Source organism: Ostrea edulis, chromosome 8 (genome assembly GCF_947568905.1).
Source record: "Ostrea edulis chromosome 8, xbOstEdul1.1, whole genome shotgun sequence".
In the NCBI taxonomy this organism is placed as follows: Eukaryota; Metazoa; Mollusca; class Bivalvia; order Ostreida; family Ostreidae; genus Ostrea; species Ostrea edulis.
The window spans coordinates 42,887,622-42,902,133 of NC_079171.1; the positions used below are offsets into that span (position 1 = coordinate 42,887,622).

At 34.2% G+C, this 14,512-nt stretch overlaps 1 protein-coding gene across 1 annotated transcript in view; it reads right to left on the bottom strand.

Moving 5' to 3' along the window:
- The window catches only part of LOC125662394 (uncharacterized), a 1,158,266-nt gene that overhangs the window by 512,750 nt on the left and 631,004 nt on the right, over positions 1-14,512 (bottom strand). The window lies entirely within an intron of this gene.

Consider the following 14,512-nt stretch of genomic DNA (forward strand, 5'->3'; position numbering starts at 1 on the left):
ACCTAGTGATGGCTTGTATTCGCAAATTACATAATAATAACGCCCATGAAATATGCGAAATGCTGACTTTACAAGAGACTGTTGAAACCCATGAAACATCAACTTATTTGTCAGTAGTCTGAATTTTAAAAAAAGATTATATGTAGATTATGATTTGGCGTATCTAATCAGTTGAAAGACACAAATACCATACATGAGGGATGATCGGGCGTTGCCAATATTCATCTTATTCCAAATGTAAAAGTATATGCACGAAAATTCAACATGATTTTAAACCTGAGAACAAGACCCTATTCAAGATTTTTGAAAAGTTATCAAAAATGATAACATAACAGTAAAAACCTAGCAGTCAAAAACTTAACACTATGCAGGTTGTTGCTATTTCTTCATCAAGCTTCCGAATTGAAAATTAATTTTCTCTTCCTCTAAGTTTCTAAGAATAAAAGTGAACTGGTGGAATTATGTTTTCAGGTAAAATATGTCAGGTGTTATATGTAAAATGCTTAGATACTGATACCAAGTTAATGAATGATGGTAGGTATAATCATGGTTTGATTGATTGTGAATACTTGTAAATGAGCAGTGATTTATGTGATAAAGACTTTAAAGAATACAAAATCAAGGGCAAATGCGGACCCCTATCATACCAGAGGTGAGATCAGGTGTGGAGGAGGAGAAAATATCTCCTTTTGACAAGCAACACCAGATGTAAGCCCTATATCTTGATCAGATAATTGGAAAATCCGTAGTCAAAATCATTGTGTAAAGAACGACCTAACAATTGGTATGAAAAATGTCAGACAGCATTCGATCCAATGGCAATTGGTATTTTCAAATACAATTATTAGAACGACCATAGAATTTGCGATATTCTGATTTGAAACTAGACTTTTGAAATCCCTACAGCATCAACTGATTTGCCAGTAGCCTGCCTCGAATTTAAAAAAAATGCTTAAATGTAATGCAATGTCCCCTTATGAAAATACTGTATCATAAAGAAGACAAACGTCGATGTATTTACCACACATATTTCTTAGAAAACTCCAATTAAACAGATCAAATTATGAATACATTATACACAACATGGATTTCCCAACCTATCCAATTTTTAAAAGCCGTGTAACGTACGATGAAGACCGCCAATGATACTACAATTTAAAATTTTAAGAAGGGGAAGTTTGATTAGTATTCAGGAAAAAATAATTCTCTTCACCTTTATCTACGATAGGGGAAATGTAGACCCTGAAGCGTAGTACTACACCACTTCCACGGCGGTACGAAACGATACTAATACAAGAGGCCCATGGGCGACATCGCTCACCTGAGTCACCTTGGACCATATCTGAAGACTTCCCATATATATTTGCATGTGGAACCTTACTCCCGAATGTTGCCCCAACCTACCCCTGGAGGCCATGCTTTTTACAAACTGGAAACAGCACTGTATCAGAAAGATTTCATGTAAATCTCAGCTCTTCTGGTTCATTGATTCTTCAGAAGAAGAATTTTAAAGATTTTCCCTATATTTGCATGTAAAAATTTGATCCTCCAGTGTGGCCCATCCTACCTCCGGCGACCATGATTTGAACAAACTTAAATCTGCACTATGTCAGAAAGCTTTCATGTAAATATCAGCTTTTCTGGCTCAGTGGTTCTTGAGAAGAAGGTTTTTAAACATTTTCCCAATATATTTGTAGGAAAATTTGATCCCCTATTCTGGCCCCATCATACCCTCGGGGGCCATGTTTTCAACAAACTTGAATCTGCATTATGTCAGGAAGCTTTCATATAAATCTCAGCTTTTCTGGCTCAGTAGTTCTTGAGAAAATGTTAAAAGATTCTTCATATATATTGTATGTAAAACTTTAATCCCCTGTTGTGGCCCCATCCAAACCCCGGGGGCCATGATTTGCACAAACTTGAAGCTGCATTATGTCAGGAAGCTGTCATGTAAATATCAGCTTTTCTGGCTCAGTGGTTCTTGAGAAGATTTGTATATGACCCCAGCCTATTTTTGCATTTTTGTGATTATCTCCCCTTTGAAAGGGACATGGCCCTTCATTTGAACAAACTTAAAAGCCTTTCCCCAAGGATGCTTTTGGCCAAGTTTGGTTGAAATTGGTCCAGTGGTTCTGGAGAAGAAGTCGAAAATGTAAACAGTTTACAGACAGACGGAAAGACAGACGGACAGACAGGCAGATAGATAAACGGACAGACAACGGCAACAGGCAATCAGAAAAGCTCGTTTGAGCTTTCACCTCAGGTGAGCTAAAATCATAAACAGTTTCATCATCATTTATTGTCAAACACTGATATATAATTGCATATTAGAATGAATTGTCTGACGTAGAACACTTATTTCTGAGGAGATGTGTGCGTACTTTGTGTTCAAAGAAGACATCGATCAGTACATACATCCTGGTAGAAATATTTCTTTTTTTATTATAACCGGAATGAGACAAAACTGGGAATGATGATCACCTTCTTCTGATCTATCATTCATATATATATATATATATATATATATATATATATATATATATATATATCCAGTAATAAAAGTCAAGAAACACAAAACTCGAATAACATTTCATTGTTAGCGCTTTCGGCTTTAATGCCTCTTCAGACAGTTATAAAATGAAATTCTTTATTTACAAACTATATATATATATATATATATATATATATATATATATATATATATATATATATACATGTATATATATCAACTAGTAACATCAAGTACTTAAACATAAACAAATAAATCACTAACCTATTTTTGAAACCATATTGTCATTCAGGAAATTATAACAGCCACTATATCCGTAGTTGTTTGGAGCGGGCGTCTGAGCTTTAAATGGGGCGACGATAACACACCTTGTTCACCGTCGAGGTATTTGTCTATCTCTAAATCCCACTTTTGTGCTTCAAATTAATCTTGTGCATGATACAAGGATCGGATTTCTTAAAAAAAGATTATCAAATATATGAAATGCAAACAAGTTTCATGCAATAACATATTGCACGGCTTAGCAAAATTGTAAACTAACAAATCCTTTAGTATCAAGATTTTTCTGGGTTTTTTTTCTTATATATATTAATATCATTATTGTCATTTTTGTAGCATTTTAAGGGGTCGTCAGCCGTCTAATACTTTAGTTTCTTTTAACCTAAATCGTTCAGTTATTGTTCCTGGACTTGGTGTGCTCGACCGTTTAATTAACTTTAAGCTTAGTTGAGATTACCAACTGCCAGATGACGTTATCGTGTGGCTCATGAAAGGTTGAAAACTTGCACGGGTTAGCGTAAAACACTATATTCACGTAGAGATGTAGAGGAAGAAATATATGTCTAAAAGAAGCATAATTTGTGATTACATGAAAAGCTATTACTTACCAATGATATTGTAATGTCGTGCATCCATCTCATAATTTTTATAATTGTATTTCATTCGGGGTTTTTATGCACTGACAAATGTATCAGATTTTGAATAGCTGAATCAATTGTTCATTGTTTGTATTGTTTTATAATCATATTCTCACGCTTAATTTTAGTGCACTGACCATTAACTCGCATCTGCTGTTAAAGTCAAATTTGCTGCGTTATGTTTATTTAACTTGGGTAGGGTCTGCATTTTGATATTTGTCTTAATTATGAACCAATGTTGGTTCCTGTGTAAGTTTGGCTATTTATATGTGCTTTACACGTACACAATTCATTCCTGTAAAAGACTCTTGATCAACTATACAAACGTTAAAATTTAGGAAAACAGTGGCCGATCACGATGTAAGTTTTACAAGTTCTAATATCTTTATTTTTTAGAGATGCAACTTAAATACCAGTGTAAATAAAGTTCATGTGTACTTTAAGGTAGTGAATTAAATGCATCTAACTTTATAGGAGCAATGTAACCTAATTTAATTTACTTTTTCATTATAACTTTGCATTTCATTTCATTTATAGACTTGATTTGTTTATTGTAGCTTTTTACCATATACGCACACACATACGTATACACACATACGTATACCCACTAAAACAGGGACACACACGCGCTATTTAGGATCCGCGCCTATATGTGATCTGTTTGTGGCAAATAAACTGCAACTGGTTATCTCACTGTAATCCGTGTTGTGTTTTTAATAAAAGTGACATGGAAGGCAGTACAGATATTGTATTGCGTAATACATTTAACTCGGATGTCCACTTATTCTGTAAGTTCAATATATTTAATTGATTTAAAAATTTAATTAATTGCCAAGTGTAAGATGACTTTCGGTTTGTGAAAGAGTGCGAACTTATACTGATTGCATAAGCAAGTGATAATGTAGAGGAGGAATCATATGTCTAAACGAAACATAAACAAATTTCATTTGCCATTGATATCGTATTATGGCTATATTTAGCTCTAAAACTTAATAGTTTTTTTTCCGGATTTCAAACATTTCGGTTGAGCATCACTGAAGAGACATTATTTGTCGAAATGCACATCTGGTGCATCAAAATTGGTACCGTATAAGTTTTACATTATGACCCCTGGGTCGAGGCCTCTGCTGGTGGACTGTTAGTCCCCAAGGGTCTCTACAGCCCAGTAGCTAAGTACTTTGTTACTAGCTTGCAAATACGGATGTATATTTAATTGCTGTCATAAAATTTAGAAATTCATTTCAAAATTAAGGATTATCTCCCTCATGCATAGCTCTTATCCTTGGACGAATTTGGCTCCACTTGTTTGGCACGCTGTTTTTGGCTATATTTAGATCTAAAACTTCATAGTTATTTCGGATTTCAAACATTTCTGTTAAGCATCACTGAAGAGACATTATTTGTCGAAATGAGCATCTGGTGCATCGAAATTGGTACCGTATAAGTTTTACATTATGATCCCTGGGTCGAGGCCTCTGCTGGTGGACTGTTAGTCCCCAAGGGTCTCTACAGCCCAGTAGCTAAGTACTTTGTTACTAGCTTGAAAATACGGATGTATATTTAATTGCTGTCATAAAATTTAGAAATTCATTTCAAAATTAAGGATTATCTCCCTCATGCATAGCTCTTATCCTTGGACGAATTTGGCTCCACTTGTTTGGCACGCTGTTTTTGGCTATATTTAGATCTAAAACTTCATAGTTATTTCGGATTTCAAACATTTCTGTTAAGCATCACTGAAGAGACATTATTTGTTGAAATGCGCATCTGGTGCATCGAAATTGGTACCGTATAAGTTTTACATGTAATAAACCTAATTCAGAAGTTTACTTCTTATGTAAGCGCAATTTAAATTTCATATCCCCTTAACAAGAACAAAATAATATGTCAGAATGAAAAGCACCAATCATGTTTGAATTTATTGAAATGACAATAGGTGTAAATGACATAATAAAAGGGGAAATTATATCGGACAAAAATATCGTATAATACCCCCTCTGTCACTATCCAATGCATTTTAAGCATACCACTTTCACGTCAACAAGTTTATATGGCATGATACACATGCAGAAAAAAGGTAGTCAAAACATTTTTTTTTTAAAAAGTCCACAGAAAGCAAAACAATGATTGTTAACCATACACCACCTTCCAGAACGTTGAATCTTAAAACAAACAGTGTGTTAGTAAAACCCAACACAAATGACCTACGCATGTGATGACAATCATTACAATGTATGTATTCTGTCTTTCCATATGAAGCACCATGCACATGTTGCTTGTATTTAAGCATTAGAAAAATGGACATAATACAGATACAATACGATTTAAAGATAGCATTCACTCATATATAGTTAATGTCGAATAAAAGAACCATTAGACACATTATTCTCAGGTAAATATCAAAATTTAAACAGTAGTGTCATATAAATTGCATAAGATTAACACACTTTAGCGAGTACCAATGTAAATTGGGGAACCCAATCACACAGCTGTTGACCTCTGACCCGTGTTAAGTTTCTTAAAGCGATGAATTAGGAAATCCACCTCTCGTGTGTCATGGAGTTTTTGACTCTTAATTTTGTATTCAAATAGGAAAGATGAGATTGATGACAGTTCGTTTTCTTCTCTTTTTCATGTATACCTGCCTAATTTCTGAAGCTGCCTTTTATAAAATGCAGAGTTCGGGCCAATGAAAAAATGTGTTGTGCAAGTATTTCTTTACAAAAGAATACATGACCGGTTCACCTCCTATGAATTACAATATGGAACCCAAGATGTAGCCAAATGTTTGTAGGTATTCGCTGGAAACATCCGCAATCCCTAGAGCCCTAAGATCAATTTGATCAAGCCCATGCATCTTATTTCAAAAAAAGTTTCTTCATACTTTTGTCACAGCAAAAGGTGTTTTGTGCTCAATTACAGATGTTATACATGTATGACCTGAATTGTGCTGCATGAATCGTTTTTCAAATCGATATACATTTCTCTCCAAAAACAAGATTCTATTATATAATAACAGAAAAATCGAGGTGAGTAAACTTCTAGAATGTATATTTGGTATTATACAATCTACTTATTTACTACTTTTGACCAAATAGGACCAGTAATGAGTAAACTGGAAATTGTACGTGCAGAATGGTGATACCTCTAAATCATTTTATGAACTGAAAATAATTTTGCATTATTTAGAAGATTGTATACTATGTGTACGTAGCTGATTGCTGATACATATATCACGAAACCACTGGAGAAATAACCCAATGGAAAAAAAATGATACAAAGTTTGACAAAATTAGGGGCAGTTATGAATTGGATTTGATATTGGTTGTGTTCTTTTGTTAGCTGCATTTGTAATATCGGATAAAAATGTCACTGACATTTGGTATGAATGTGGACTCAAAGTTTCAAATAGGTCTGGTTAATGAGCATGTCTTGGTGATCTAACAGGGTTTGTACTGGAAGGCGACCTGAAATTAAAACGAGATAACAAGTTAGCTGCAACAGTGTGTTTGCCTGGTATGTGTTTGGACTGGAAATGTATGTTCCATTTTACTGTTAGTAACAGAGAGTGTTTTTATCTGAAGTTAACTGATGTGATTCTTCATCCCTATATATCAATGGTAAAATTATTGGGAAGAGTTCTTTGATTGAAATTAGATAAACTTTCATACTTTCTGACCTATGAGATACAGACCATTTTGTACAGGAAATGCTCGCAAGCCCCATGGACCCAACAGCATCTGTGTAGATAGTAAGGTGGTCAACAGAAAACACGTTTTGTGACAAGAACACCGGTTTTCCGTTAAATGAGGATAGGAAAGAGATCCAAGTTTTCATATCAACCTTTATTTCTGGTAGAGGGTCCAGCAAATCATGTGATTTTGACACACCACAAGTCAAATCAATGTACTAAACAAACGAAGTTAAGAAACCCAATTAGTAAATGTAGGTCACATGCTTCTATGGCTAACGAAAATGGCTACAATACTGGAATGCCATCTAACACCGTGAAACAAATCAGGCTAACCTTGACCCTTATTTTGTATTCCATCAACATACTAGACTTGTTTTTCAAGACAGTTCATAGGTGTCATTTATTCGGAAACGAAAGAATGAAATGGAACTCATAAAGAGAAAAGGGCTGGGTTATGCTTGAAAATAAATTGATGTTTAAATCAAAGTATATTCCTAATTTCAGAGATTTCTCATGATTTGAAAAAAAAAATGTGATGTAATCCTTCGTTATTTTAGTTTGTTTTTGTAGAAGAGAGTCTCCTTGTTTTTAAACAGTTACCTGTAGGTTTCCAATACGTTGCCAACTACTGTCCATCATTTGTGAAAATGGACAGATACCGTCCAATATACAACAAAGTAATGGGCAGAAATTCTCATATTTTTAAACCGCGCCAGGTAAACCCAAACACGTATTAGAGAGACTAGAAACAGGAGAAAGACGATGCATTTGTCAGACAGAAACAAATTTAATTCTAAATTCCCTTAAAGGGAAACAATTACATGATAAATGATAGGATTAATTATATGATAAGAATTGTACAATCATACTACTCTCTTGATATATGGCGTAGATAAGCTTCAGTACTAATTTGAAAACGTTAAAAATTGAAATTCCAGCCATCTGTAAAGGCTGCCATTATGTGGAGATTCTAAGATCATCAAAGATGTGTATGTGGTAGATGTTACGAATAAATGAGTTGATGCATTCCTCTGGGACTAACAGTCACTCAGCAGAGGGCTTGACTCAGGGGTCACAATGTAAAAGTCATACGGAACCAATTTTGATGCACCAGATGTGCATTTCGACAAATAATGTCTGCTCCTTGATGCTCAACCGAAATGTTTGAAATCCGAAATAACAATGAAGTTTTGGAGCTATTATAGGGAAAAACAGTGTGCCCAAAAAGTAGAGTCATATTCGTCTAAGCATAAGAGCTTTGCGTGAGGGAGATAATCTTTAATTTTGAAATGAATTTCTATATTTTATAACAGCAATTAAATATATATCCTTATTTTCAAGCTAGTAAGGAAGTACTTAACTTCAGGGTTGTAGATACCCTCGGGGGCTAACAGTCCACCAGCAGAGGCCTCGATATGTGTATTAAAATGAAAGATTCCTGACATATTGCAGATTCACATCTGTTCAAATCATGACACCCAAGGGTAGGATGGGTCGCAATAGGGGATCAAAGTTTTACATACAAATAAAAAAAAATATGGAGCAAGGTGACTCGGGTGAGCGATGTGGCCCATGGGACTTTTGATATTCTTATGATATAAAGAAACTATTTTTGACATCTCCCGGCCCTTTATTTGAGAGACTTCAACTAAAACTTGATATCATCGAATAACATTGGACAGTAACTATATATGTACAATTCTTGTTCTTTAACTTTTCACAAAATGTTTTCAGTTTTTGTTTTAGATATATAAGATATTCAGTTTTAGGGATCATCCCTGGATTCCATAGAAGGGAAAGTAAGACAAAATTTAAAGATAACATGTTGTTTAGAGTCACATTCTGATCAATTTATATTATATAATGCTGTACAAAATATTTTCATATAAGAGTTAGAGGAGTTATGAGATTGATCACTGTTTGTTATCTTCATATTTCATAGAAGGCGTTACAGTTTTGTACATTGTTCCCCTTATTTCATAATCAAAGTTCATTTCGCTGACATCAGTATTTACAAAACAATAAAACAAACAACTTTGATTCAATAATCTCATCAAATTCTTTTTAGTTTTTGAGATATTTAGAAAAATCGTTTGAATCTCCTCGAACCTTAGTTTGAGGGGTCGACCCCTAAAATTTGATATGGTTTAATAGGTATCGTCATTATCTAAACGTTTGTTCTATAACGTTTAACAACATGTTTGCAGTTTACACACACACACACACACACACACACACACACACACACACACACACACACACATATATATATATATATATATTCAGTTTTAGGGGCCATCCTCTGAATTCCTTTAAAAGGAATGTAGGATTAATGTTGAAGATGGCGGATTGTTTTCAGTCACATTCTTATCAATTTATATTATATAATGCTTTACCAAATAGTTTTCGTTTAAGAGATACAAGGCATCAAAGTTTCGTACATCATTCCCCTAAAAATCCCTTATTACGTAATCAATGACCAGTTTGCTGACATCAGCATTTGCGAAACCATATGATAAATAACTTTGCTTCAATAAACAAAATCTTTTTAGTTTTTGAAATATTTAGAAAATACTTTTGACACCTTTCGACCCATTTTTGAGGAACTGGCCCCTAAAATGTGATATGGTCGAATAGGTATCGTAATTATCTACAACATTTATTCTATGACGTTCATTATTCCCCTTAAAATCCCTCATGGTGTCTGCCGTGTTTCATACCGATTGTTAGGCCGTTCGTGGCGCACTGATTTTGACTACGGATAACTCCGTTTACCTGGTCAAGATATAGGGCTCACGGCGGGTGTGACCGGTCGACAGAGGATGCTTACTCTTCCTAGACACCTGATCCTACCTCTGTTGTGTCCAGAGGTCAGTGTCTGCCCAACTCTCTATTTTGCATTGCTTATAGGTTTCGTGAGATTGATCACTGTACGTTATCTTCACTTTTCATGCTAGAAATGACAAAAATGAACTGCATGTAATAAAAAAGAAGACCACTTCCAAACACACATGCGCATATTCAATATGTCAATAGCAACTGTACGAAGTTGAGGAATGTCAAGTTAGAGATGAGCGAGGAGTTGACTACACGAAATAGGTGTCGTCTATTTAAGACATGCTTAAAATGACAAAGTTGAACTACATGAAAGGTGAAGATAATGAACAGTGATTAATATCATAACTCCTACCAGCAATACAAAATGGATAGTTGGACAAACACGGACCCCTGGATTCACCAGATGTGAGTTCAGGTGCCTAGGAGGAGTAAGCATCCCCTGTCGACCGGTCACACCCGCCGTGAGCCTTATATCCTAATCAGGTAAACGGATGTATCTGTAGTCAAAATCAGTGTGCCAAGAACGGCATAAAAATCGGTATGAAACATGTCAGACAGCATTTGACCCAATGATAGGTTGTATTGACGAACTAGATCGTTATGCCGACAATAGAATTTGCGAAATCCCGACTTCAATCGAGACTGTTGAAACCCCTGTACCATCAACTCGTTTGTCACTAGCTTGCTTCGATTAAAAAACTGACTATACGCAGAACAAGCTCTTGCGTATCGACTCAGTTGAGAGTTATAAACACCATATGCAGGTGATAATGGAATATTGCTACATAAATATGGGAAGTTGACGACGGAGAAGCTGAAATCATCCCGTCTATCATAAAGTTGAGTTGTCTGTTTGCCGTTAATGTCTACTTTCAATACAATATCTAAGTATGAAACAGAAGTGAACGACTCTGTGGTGTCTTTTATTTCGAGCTCACAGGCGTATATCTCGAATCGACATAAGAATGAAAGTTATCATTGTTAACATACAACAGGTCGTCGATATATGTAAATGTCGAATTGAAGGCCTAGGCAATATATTTGTTCTCGCGTAGAAGTTTTTGAATGAATTTTGTCTCATATTAATATAGAAACAGGTCAGCTAACAAAGGAGCATTTTTCAAAGAATGACCGTACACTTTCAAAATACATTTATTCAAAAACTTCTACGTGAGAAGAAAAAATCTCTCGCTGTGACCTTCAATTCGACTTTTAGATATATCGATGACGTTTTGTCTATTAACAATGATAGCTTTCATTCATATGTCGATTTGATATATCCCTGTGAGCTGGAAATCAAGGACACCACAGAGTCGTCAACTTCTGCTTAATACTTAGATATTTTATTGAAAGTAGACATTAACGGCAAACTAACAACTCAACTGTATGACAAACGGGATGATTTCAGCTTCTCCATCGTCAACTTCCCACATTTATGTAGCAATATTCCATTATCACCTGCATATGGTGTTTATATATCTCAACTGATTCGATATGCAAGACCTTGTTCTTGGTATAGTCAGTTTTTAAATCGAGGTAAGCAACTGACAAACAAGTTGATGGTACAGGGATTTCAACAGTCTCGATTGAAGTCAGCATTTCGCAAATTCTATGGTCGTTATAACGATCTAGTTCGTCAATATAATCTCGCATTGGGTCAAATGCTGTCTGACGTGTTTCATACCGATTGTTAAGCCGTTCTTGGCACACTGATTTTGACTGCGGATAACTCCGTTTACCTGATCAGGATATGGGGCTCACGGCGGGTGTGACCGGTCAACAGGGGATGCTTACTCCTCCTAGGCACCTGATCCCACCTCTGGTGCGTCCAGGGGTTCGTGTTTGCCCAACTATCTATACTTCAAATGAATATAATCAATTGAAAAGTACAATTTAAATCGTATATATGTATGTTTGTGAATTAAAATGTTCGCAGTATTTCAGAACGAATATATACGTGCATTATCTGTATAATCGACAATGTAAAGCATAATTTACTTCAGAGATTTTGGTTTCGTATTGTCAGTGATGATCACGGGAAAGTTAATCGGTATTTATAAATATCTTTTTAATAGAAATTAATTTGAAACTAGAGTTTAGAAAATATTAGATAACATGTCGAAGAGATCTATATCTTGACAGTTATGTCTTTCCTGTCAGATCATGGCTTGCAGTGTAGTTTTTTTAGTCAACTGAGATTAAACATGCAAATTGCACGTGGGTGGACAAGTATCTTTCTTCTGCATTCAATTCATTAAATTGAATTTTAAAATCAGAAGAAATAATTGCATCGATTTTAAGAAAAATCGATATATCATATTACAGTATTCAATGAATGTGTTAATTATTAAACTACATCTAAAAACCAATTCTGAAACTTAGATATTTCCTTGATGATCATCGCACGAAAAGTCATCAGATCAAATAAAAATAATTATATTTGTAAAATAACACTTGAGCATTGAAATGCATGTATGATCATGTTTTATTGGTTGGAAAGCGAAATCATGGCGAATACATTAAGCTGGGACTAAAATTGATGGGGCATGTGTCTTTATTTGATACATATATTTCTTTTTATTGAGTATTGAAATTCTAAAATAAGATCATTGATCTTAACAAAAACTCGATCTTCAATAATACATGCAATAATACATGTGTGCATGTATTTGATAAATTGAGAAAGTCGTTTGTAAAATGAAACGTAAATTTAAATTCTTTTTTAATCTTCTCGGTTATGTTTAGAACATTAATCTTGCATATCGGATTATTTGTTGGAAGATGTACGTTTTAGTGATAAATCTAATGTTAGAATTTTCGTAGTCATCTTGTCATGTTATAAATAGTGTGGATCTATGGTTGTGTAATACTTCCTGTCTACCTGAGGATCCCAGTTTTGAAGGCATACGGACAGAAAGTCAGAGGACAAAAAGTCACAAAATCCGTAGGACAAAAAGTCACAGGACAAAACAACACAGCAGTGACTTTGGATCAAATAGGATAAAAAAAACTTCACTGGACAAAAAGTCAGAAAATCGGTAGGAAAAGTCACAAAAATGACTTAGCAAATGAAACTCCATATATACCTTTAAGCTAACAATAACAGGTGGTACCCAAATGCTCACTAAAGCTGTTGTTCAGACACCAGACATTTCTTACATGGTAGAAGGGAATACATGTCATCATTCTTATTGGTGTTTTATTTTGCCACATTTAGCACTTTCAGTTCATTATTAGATAATAAGAAAGGACAGATTATTAACTTGTTTATATAGCAATTATTATATGACAGTTCACTTACTTCTTGTTTTGACAATAATCTGGAGTGAAAGGAAGCCAGACCTAATTCTGCCATTATATTTTGTTTTCACAATCATTAATATGTAGTATACTAATATACTAAACCAAATGATCATAGAGCTTATTATTATTTTATCTCGATAAAATATCTTTCTTTTTAAAAATTAAAATAATATTTTACAATCAATATGATAAAAGGAGTAACAATTTGATAATAATTATTAAAATCTCATAGAAAATATAAATTTTGCATATATATTTTCTTAAACTTTACAAAAGAACAGATATGTTTTCAAATATCAAAAATCAATATTTTTTTTATTTTCTTATAAACTGTGACTTTTTGTCCAGTGACAATTTGTTGCACTTTCATAACATTTTAATTGTAACTTTTTGTCTTATTTTCTTATAAAACTGTGACGTTCTGTTCTGTGACATTTTGTCTTACTTTCGTAAAATTTCTTATTGTGACTTTTTGTCCATGGTCATTTTGTCCGTGACTTTTTGTCCGTGACTTTTTGTCTGAGACTTAATACTCGTGCACGGGTTTTACAAGGAAAACTTCCTTTGAAGCAGTATGTCTTCTCTGCGAACATCACCTAAAATGTGGTCAGTTAGAGACACCCCCTATCATTATCATTGTAATAATATTAAAAGTTAAATTTGACACAATCATGTTACATACCCTTTTATTTGTTAGAAATGGTAAATGCATAGATTTTTCTTTAATTTAAGCAAACAAATAAGTTTACGACAATATTTGATAAATTAATGAATGCACGTGCGAATAACCCTAAATATTCAATTTACATTCGTTTTGCATATCATTTCATTCTTTGGAAAATGTACATCTTACTAGTACATGTAAATGCAATCTAATAGAATGTAAAGATTTTAACCGTGTCTGTGACTGACTTTATTTGTCTTGCTAATCTGTTGTGCAGTTTGATCTTGAACTTGCGTACTACTACTTCTTGTTTACCCGTGTGTCCGAGTTTTGACATACTATCACATTTTTGAAGAAAGTCCCTTTGCAAACATACCGTCTCTCTCTCTCTCTCTCTCTCTCTCTCTCTCTCTCTCTCTCTCTCTCTCTCTCTCTCTCTCTCTCTCTCTCTCTCATTAAGAATTATGTTGTGTTAAATTAACCTCGCACAAACATATATACTTTGTGTAATATAAATGTAGTTATACATTACACGAAATTCACGGGTGTAATTCGGTGTAACATTTTAAAATTACCCAATCCTTGAT